Source organism: Alligator sinensis, unplaced genomic scaffold (assembly GCF_000455745.1).
Source record: "Alligator sinensis unplaced genomic scaffold, ASM45574v1 scaffold392_2, whole genome shotgun sequence".
Classification (NCBI taxonomy): domain Eukaryota; kingdom Metazoa; phylum Chordata; order Crocodylia; family Alligatoridae; genus Alligator; species Alligator sinensis.
This window is the reverse complement of record NW_005842145.1, coordinates 417,787-427,040: the sequence shown is the minus strand read 5'-3', so window position 1 is coordinate 427,040 and position 9,254 is coordinate 417,787. Positions and strand designations below refer to the sequence as shown.

The following is a 9,254-nucleotide window of genomic DNA, read 5'->3' as shown; positions in this document are numbered from 1 at the left end:
AAACTATCTGTAGTTTTCAACCAGTCACACCAATGTACCCAGTTTTCATACCATCTCTCAAAAAAGTAGTCACAATACACTACAGTTCTATAGTCACAGTATTAACATTTGATAGAGAGATGCTGACAAAACTTCCATACAATCCTCACCCTTGAACATCCAAAAGTTATACATTTAAAAAAAAAGAGCACACACCAACTGCTGCAGCTTCCTGAGCCTGACGAAGGGCTTTTGAACCCGAAAGCTTGCTTAATAACTATTCTCCAACCATTTGGGTTGGTCTAATAAAAGATATCAAATTCACCCAAGGAACCTTGTCTGCCTATATCCTTAGACCAACACAGCTACAACCTAAACCCCTACATTTAAAAATAGCACTTAAACAAGACTGTAGAATACCACTGTCGTTACTTATAATAAAATACACATTATGAAAAGGTATGCATATACACAATTCATTGGGAGTTAAAATTCCATGTTCAATTCAATTTGGTGTGACAGGTGAGGCAGAGTAGATAATTGAAAGCTACGAAGTTAGGAGGGCATGCCAACAATGCCAACTGCTAGTATGCAGACAAACATTTAGTTTTGCTTTCTTTTATTACAGGTTTGTAATACAGAGTTTAAAAAATATTAAAATATGCATTATCCAAAATATGAGCAAGTCCTTCCCTTTAAAATGCAGCTTCCAATAGGAAATAATTATTTATCAAGAGTCATAAATTGTAACGGTATAGCATTATGCATTTACAGTTCCTAAGTAGCCAGCAAGGAAAAAAAATCTTATTAAGAGTAGAAGTATACCTTATGTATGCAGTTGAAAAATTAATGGTCTTAAGCCACCTTCAGAAATATTTTTTAAATATTTTTTAAATATTTCAGAAATATTGTTTAAATATTTTTAAAATATTTCTGGAAAATGTTAGATAAAGCCAAGTAGTGGCCTAGGTAAAATAAATTACTTATATTTGAAACAACATTTAGAATGTAATTCTTCAGTTCTGTTGATCTTTTCCAACTGACCAGCATCTGAAGATAATTAGAAATTGAGTTCAGTTTCACATGACATTATATTCATAGCATTGCATTGGTATCAAAAGTAGAGGGCTAAGACAGAGGAGAACAGCTGTGTTCCCCTAGGCCCTTGATTTTGAAACAGCCTCTTCAGGATGGCCATCATACATCTTCATTTTATGGGGTTCTTAATGGTTTAATGGTTCTTCAGTTTTGAACAGTTTACTGTAGGCAAAGATTTACCACTGTCAGAAAAACTACTTGAGGAATATAAAGCCCAGGTTCCCAAGCAATTGACTAGGAAGGAATGGTAAAGATTAAGTTTAATAAATTAAACCAAAAACACGTCCCTTTTTTTTACCAGAATGTGAGTGTATGATGCAGAGAATGCTTTAGTAATCAGCATATAAGATATATTTTCTTGAGAAATCACACAAGCTACTAGCAGAGGTAGTTATAGTGACTGTAAAAAGTTATAGCAGGAACTGTTTTTCAGTCATCTGTTGTGATGAATTGCAACTTTCTCTTAATGTGCCACAAATAACTGAGTTAGGCTGTTTGTTGCATCTTGGCTTTAATATTCATTGGTATCATGAGTCAGATGCTAGTAAGTCATATTTATCCTTCCAAAGCACTTAACTTGGCACGATGAATGTCATATAAACCTGAAGAAACAAGGAAGTGGTTTTTCGTTACAATATTGCTCATAAGATAAATAAGGAGTATTTAACATTGCTTAAGAAAATGTATTAATGTATTATTTAAGCTTAATTATTATTTACCATGAAACTGTTATATGACTTACATATGAAATACATAATTGCAGTTTTACACTTCAGCATGTAAATCTTCTCTCCTTGCCCACAATTCCTTGTCTTTCTCTTTATTTCCTTTTTAGCTGGATGCTTTCTTCTTGTTCAATTATCCTGTAGAGGCTGAAAAAAAGTACACTACAGACTCGGAAGAATCCCAATTAAATTTTAAAATTGCAATAAAAATGCCAACAGACAGTTTATAAGATTAGATGAAGCAAAATAGATTCTTAAAAATGGCCAGAATGAAAAGACTGTTTAATTAAATTTACTTTACAATGCGTTTTCCTATAAAAGTTACTAATGAACAAAATGCTGGAAAACAACAATAAACTGGAAGAAAAATCTAAAGGATTACATATTCACTGTAGGCAGAGAAGTAAACTTGGCCAGAACCCTTGAAGACTGAGTGAAGGTGTTACAAGTGTTAAAAAACAAAACAAAACAAAACCCCTCTAATTCTCACATACTATTTAAAATATCACAATACTAAGGAAATAAAATAGCAGGCAACATAATCAAATACTTTCTCCTCAAAAGTAAAAAAAAAACTCGTTGTCCCTAGAAAAACTGTTACATTTCACGGCTCAAAATTCCTAACCCAAAAGCCATCAGACTTGAGATGATTATGGGCAGCATGACATGAATGGGTATGTATTTTTCAAGTCAGCGACAAACGATTGTCATTTGTCCCAAAACTGGTAGAGGGACCTCTCTCGGAACTTAGCAACAACTGCTGCAAAATCTCTGCCTCAAAAAACAAAACAAAACGGTGAGATAGAAACAAGGAAGCTTGCCTGCAGAAATCCTGAACATTCATAATGGAGAATGCAGGGTCAGGGCTACATCTACATGTTCTTAGAGACACAATACTTAGCTGCTGATGGCACCTGTACCCTATCTATAGGATGCTCAGTCCAACTAGCTAGCTGAAGTAGCATATGCCAAGAGCAAGGATGGGCAAAATGTGGCCCGCGGGCTGGATGTGGCTCACCAGGCCATTCTATCCAGCCCGCGGGGCCCCTAAAAAATTTAGAAAATTCATACAATGGTAAAAAACTGATGGAGAATAGGTTTAGGTTAGAGATCAGAAGGCAATATTTTACAGTTACAGTGGCCAAAATCTGGAACCAACTTCCGAGGGAAGTGGTCCTCGCCCCTACCTTGGGCAAATTCAAGAGGAGGTTGGATGATCCCCTGTCTGGGGTCTTGTGAACCCAGCATTCATCCCTGCCTGTGGCAGGGGGTCAGGCTAAATGATCTGTTCAGGTCCCTCCTGACCCTAGCTACTATGAAACTATTTATCTGCCCCTGGCTTCCTGTCATGCGGCCCTAACTCAGTAAGCGGCCCTCCGCCCAAAATAATTGCCCACCCCTGGCCAACAGGATAACAGGAAGAGGTTCAAGCCCTGTGAGTCCCCTGTATTCAAAGTGGTCTTACTTACCTGTACTTCAGGGAGGGATGCAACTAATGCCCCAGTTATACAAACTGGTCAATCCAATTACTAAACTAAAGAAGTGTGGTGTGAAGCGGGAGAGGGGAAGGGAAAGTGCAGGGCTTAACCCAAATTCCAGGGACATCATGCTGTTCAAATACCAAAGGGCATCTTGTACCCTACAAGGGAGAAATCTATGACAGTCCCCTAACTGTAGGGTTGTCACACTGACTAGATTCCTCACAAGGCATACAGCCAGAATGGTAGAGCCCATAAACCTAGTTACAGGGATGTCACAGTGAGCATGGTGCCAAAAGGCTCCATACATCTCAGAAGGCAAGGCTTATGACACTCATCCTAATTACAGGATTCTCACCTTGACTAGACTGCCCACAGGGCATCTTGCCAAGAGAGCAAGAGGACAAAAACCCGATTCTTTGTTACAGGGAGGCAACACTGATTTTAAAAGTCTAAACAATTTTGCAAAAGCAAGTCTAAATGTAATGTTTTGACCTTGTCCAAATGAAATCTTGAAATATTTCTGCTGAATTCAAGATGTTCTTATTAAATATTTCAGTCTTGACAAGACAGCATTTTTCAATTAAAAACCGCTCTGTCAAAAAACTTGACCAGTTTTACCCATGAAGTATTTGAAGGGCCACTTGGCTACAGAGCAGGACTTGTCTACCTACAAACATTCTCAAAGTACATCCAGCATATTTTTTTTTGCCTCAGTTAAGGCATTGCTCACAGACCTTGAAGATCAAAGCCATGGCCTATTAATTCCAATTTATGCTCTGAAAGATCCCATATTGGAATATGTCAAACTAGAACTTTTCTACCATTGTCAGCCAATTAACAAGTCATTCAATAATATCCAGGATTATTGAATGACTTCCAAAGTAAGTTCTATAACAAACCAATGTAATGTATTTGAATTGTGAAAATAAATGCCAGTTTTGTGGCACTTAGAAACTAACAAGAAAGAAACCTTTTTAGACTGTAAGGCTAGGGACAGAAAATACACATAAACCAGTATAAGTGATCAGAAACCAGTTTAAATATGTAACACAACAGAAGTTGTGGGCGCAAAAAACACTTTCAAAATAGCCAAAACCAGTTTAAGATAAACCTGGATGGATGTAGTATCAGACTTAACTGATTTAGATTAAATTGGTTTACTGAACTTCTGTCCCAGATCCCCTCCAGATTCAAGTTAACTCAGTCCCCCAGTATCCCAGGATGTTTGTCGCTTCCCCCACAAACCTCTCCTTTGCAGGGTGGGCGGGCTGGCCTTGGCTCAAGCTGTCTTCTCCACCCAAGCAGGAAGGTGCTCTCTAACACCTCCTGGCCTCTGGCCTGGGCCACTGCAGGCATGAGGCTGCATTTCTGGAATCAAAAGTAAATGTCTGTTCACTTGCTTATTGGTTCAATCTACACAGCTTAAAGTAACCTGCCAGGATTGAATTGATTCAGCCTCAGGTTTTTTTTGACTGTCTATACTTAGCTTAACAGGCTCCAGGTTCGGTGGAAGTAAAAGGGTCTGGAGAAGTAATCTACTCAGGAACAAGTTTATTTTGCTGCCCAAGCAGTATCCCAAGCAGTATCCCTTGATGCCAGTTTTACAGGAATGCCATTTTTCTACTTAGCCATGGAAAGAGTTGTTATTGCCCACTTAGCCTTAAGAGTCCTCAAATTCCAGTCCCTCCACCTCTAATGCTCTTCAGTCCTCTTTGTCAAAAGCCACAGCAGTCCTTGTTTTTCCTAGAGTGAGCTTCTTTATTGTGGAGCTTTTCATTCACCTGGCTGAGGGCTCCCACTCCTCTAAGAAAGTCTAAGAAACCAGGCCATGAGTGGCCATCTATGGTAGCTTGGGCCAGAAGCCAAATGTAGATAGGAACAGGGAAGCAGCCTCAAAGCAAGGTATAAATAACAGGACAGTCCACAAGTACATTAATATATGCCCTGCTGGTGTTAAGGTTGTGTTTGGGATGTGGTCAGCTTCCTGCCAGGACAGCAGTCAATGACTGGCCACCAAAATGATGGCTCGTGACCCTCTGGACTGATGACTCATCCTACTCTAACTCTGGCTCAGAGCTCCCTAGGTAAGTCTTTCTCCAATGTTACCCTGGCGCTCAGCCTAGGAAAGAAAGGCAAATTCCTCTCCTGCTTCTCAGTCTTCTCCAGCTCAGGAAGGTCAGTAGACAAACTTCTGCTGTTTCTTTAGTTTTCTCCAGATATACTCCATGGAGTCCCAGATGGTTTCTACACTGTGGTACTTGAATTACATAGCTGGATCAGTGTTACTATGTGCAGATTGTTAAAAAAAATCCTTCTTCTCAGTACTTCATGAAAATAAAAGTATCACCATGGATGTGAAAAACCCATGTACCACTTATGATTTAGCACCAATTATCAGATGTGGATTCTTACTGGGTAAGAAACCTGAACATCTCTGATATTGATTTTATTCCAAAGAGATCTTTGTGAGACAGATAAAAGTCCTTGTTGTGTGCCTACTGTGGTGTCTTTGTCACTATTGATTTGAAATGCTTTTTAGCACAATAATGAATGTGTGACTAAACAGGTGAAAAATGGTTCTTAGCAGGAGCCAACATATTGGGGAAAGGAAGATTAACTCTGTAGAAATCTCATTTCAAACTTTTCATGAGCTTTCATCCAGTAGAGCGGCTAAGAGAAAAGCAGAATTGGTGTCAGGGTGATCAGAAGATGCTGTCAGACTTCATGACATGAAAGAGCATTATGCCCACATTTTGAAACAAAATCGAGGAAAAATTCAATGCATGAGAAAAAAGTATAATGGAGCTGCACTATATAAGAGTCCCTTTTAAAAATATCATAATGCATTTCTATACAGATGAGTCTGCAATCCATGGTATACATAGGCCTCAGGGATCAATAATCATCCTGTTCTAGCAAACACATGGGCTGTTTTTTCCCCCACTACATCTGAAGCTCTGCTTGTGGCTATGATGTTTATACTCTTGTCCCTAACAGCTTTACTCAGAAGCTATTTTCCCTGAAAAGGGAGGGCCAAATTCTCTTCCAAGACCCATGCTAGCCAAATCATTATAGATCCCCCCCCAGAGATGTCTGGAGGATAGTTGTATAACAAAAATGAGAAGAACATCATAAACCCAATGTGTACTACTCAAGAAAGCTATGCTAACAGGAGGTGCCCAACACAGAGCTGCTGCTGCTAACATTGTTTCAATCCTAGTATAGAAAAGTCCCTTCTGGTTAATCCTGTAAGGGAGATCTTTTTTTGGTGGGGGGAGAGGGAAATCCATGGAAAATGATACCCCATATATTGTTCTAGCATAAGAACCATTAATCTGGTGCACAAATGACACACAATTTCTGAATGTAGGCTTATGTTGCCCTTAACGCAACCTCCAAGATAAGGTACATCCTGGAAGAGAAGTAGGGTAGAATGGGCTGAGTCTGGGTTAAAAAGGACATTTCTGTAGCATTTCAGCGCTACAGAGATGCCAGGCTGCTCTAGACTGCAGAGCAGCCCTAGCAGGTCATCATAAAGGCCACTATAAACTAGGGAAGCCCTTAGAGTTTCCCTAATTTATGCCAAAGGGTACTTCAGCTGTGAGCAGGCCCAAACTCCAGGTGAAACAAACATAATCTTAATCCACTTTTGTCTTCTCTCAGGGTTATATCTTCCATACTACTATAGAATGGTTAAAGAAAAGCATATGGAGCAGGTATACTGTATTATTGATGATAAGTCTACATTTTTTTCCTATAAAGGAATCATAATACTTGCACTTTACTTAAATGCATGATCAGCCTACAGTCAGGGCCCCTACAGGTTTGACATTTGTGCTCCCAGCAGTTTTGTGCTTGCAATAAAAATACTGAGTCATTTTTTTTTCTAATTAAGTGTTTATTTTAGTATTTTTAATGCATTTAACCCTTTGGATTGCTTCCTTGATTATTTGATTTTCTGTTCTGATCTTGTAAGGGCAAGGTAGTTACTGACAACATTCAAAGTAATAGCTGCTTTCCTAAAACTGGACCTAAATACATGGGGCTGATTTATGTGCAATACTGAAAGCATTACATTTCTAAAAAGTTTCTAAACAAAAGCAGGTTTAATATTTATTTTTCACTTGCGAGCTGGAAACATTGTTATGTTCATACTGTTAGCAGGTGACTCCAAGCAATGTTCTGTGTTGCTCTGCCTCCTTACCTGCCAAGTGGTCAAGCATAAATGGTGCAACGCTGATGATGCAGAGGGGAGTGTTGAATAGGGCTGAAAGATTATGCTACCAAAACCAAATCTCTGAGTTTTCCTAATACAGAAATGCTTCTTGTTTATGACCAAGGCACCAATTTGTCAGCAATTGAGCATGCAATTGCTGCTGTAAGAGTGATAAATAGCCCTCTTTCAAAATATGTTGCAACTTTATCAGGAGTTTGATCGTGGAATGAGTGCTCTGTAAACAGTTAAGTGGTAAGTAATAATCAGCAAGGAAGCACCAAAAGAGTTTGCCTATATGGTGGGACAAGTGAGGTGGAACTATACTACAACTTGTCTTGCTTTTCCACCTATAGGAGCTGTAGGATGTCACACTTTGTCATTCAGATGGGCCATTCTTTTAACCTCTGCCTCAATGTAAGACATAAAAAGAAATCCAGAAGTTCATGAGCCAGCTTCAATCCTGCTTCAATTCCACTCATTTCAAATGAGTTAGAAAGATGACCCAGTATTTTGTGCTGCTAAATTCATTATAGGACAGCTTATTGTGAACACTTTTATTCAGCTGACACCAATGCAAGTGAATCTCACTAGTCATCATAAGGAAAATGACTACAAAACTTGCACTCTAGTTTTGTGGGAGTGAAAAGATTAACCTTGCTACTTTTTTTAGGTTTTCCACTGACGTAGTTTTGTTGCCGATATTTGGACAAATACCTAAAGGTAGATCCAAAAAATGAATAACCTCCTGAGGTGATGCTAAGCAATGAGTTACTGTGGTCTCATTTGCACATGTTGCTAAGCACTCTTATGAGGTGGCAGTTGCTGCCACTTAGTACCTTATATTATATATCATGTCTACATTGCAGAAAGTGGGACTGTAGAAATCATCAAGTTCCGATACAAAACTGGTTGGTTTTGCATACTCTGTCAAAGCTAACTTGGGTAATGAGCACAGTACAGCCATATTAACTGGTTACCAGCAACCCATTCAAGTATTCTTCACACTTTCTGCAGTGTAAGGCTATTTTCTATCACACCATACCAAAGAGTAACTTTTCTATCTAACTAAATAGAGGCTATGGATGTTAAATTATAACTATGAGTCTGGGCAACAGTATTCTCTGACACTAAATCCAGCAAAATGTTCTGGTGACTGCATCAACCAAATGATCTTTATTCTTTTAACTGATAATATAACCAGAATCCTTTGGAATTATAATCCCACCATATAAAATCAGTTGTCATCTTTTTTCCATTATCCATGCTCTGAAAGTGCTGCTTCTCCTCTCCATGCCTTCTGTCTCCTCCCAGAGCTCATGTTTTTATTCCTCTGTTCTGTACACTGACTTTTCCTCTCTTCTTCCCCATGCAGCCAGGACTAATTTACTTCTCACTCTGCTGTTTTCCCTGCTGACATAGCTCTACTGCTATTGCCAGCATTTACATGTCATGAGTCTGGCCTCAATAACCAGGAGGCTGTCTTTAAAAACAAACTAATATTGTTACCCCTTTCTGACTTTAGTAGTTGGCACAATTATGAGGTCCAACAGATTGCTTGGTTAGGGGCAGAAACTGGTGTTGGAGTCATTTATCATTCTGAGGAGAGAGCCTATGTATTTAGAAAGAATGTACACAGTTCCAGTCCTCCTGTATTAAGGGAAATCAAACAGCAGGAGAGTTGATTTGCTCTCAATTCCAAGCCCAATAGCTCTCTTTTTAGGGTTTTCTCTGAGCCAACTTCCCAGTGCTTATTTC

The 9,254-nt window shown here is 39.0% G+C and overlaps 1 long non-coding RNA gene across 1 annotated transcript in view; it reads right to left on the bottom strand.

Annotated features, from left to right (window-relative positions):
• Positions 1–1,132: 1,132 nt before the first annotated feature.
• The window catches only part of LOC106722290, a 14,346-nt gene continuing 6,224 nt past the window's right edge, over positions 1,133–9,254 (bottom strand). The window contains exons 2-4 of the long non-coding RNA XR_001358168.2: positions 4,529–4,651; positions 1,820–1,949; positions 1,133–1,679 (exon numbers count right to left, since the gene is read on the bottom strand). This is a non-coding gene — a long non-coding RNA (uncharacterized LOC106722290). The remainder of the gene's footprint in view (positions 1,680–1,819; positions 1,950–4,528; positions 4,652–9,254) is intronic.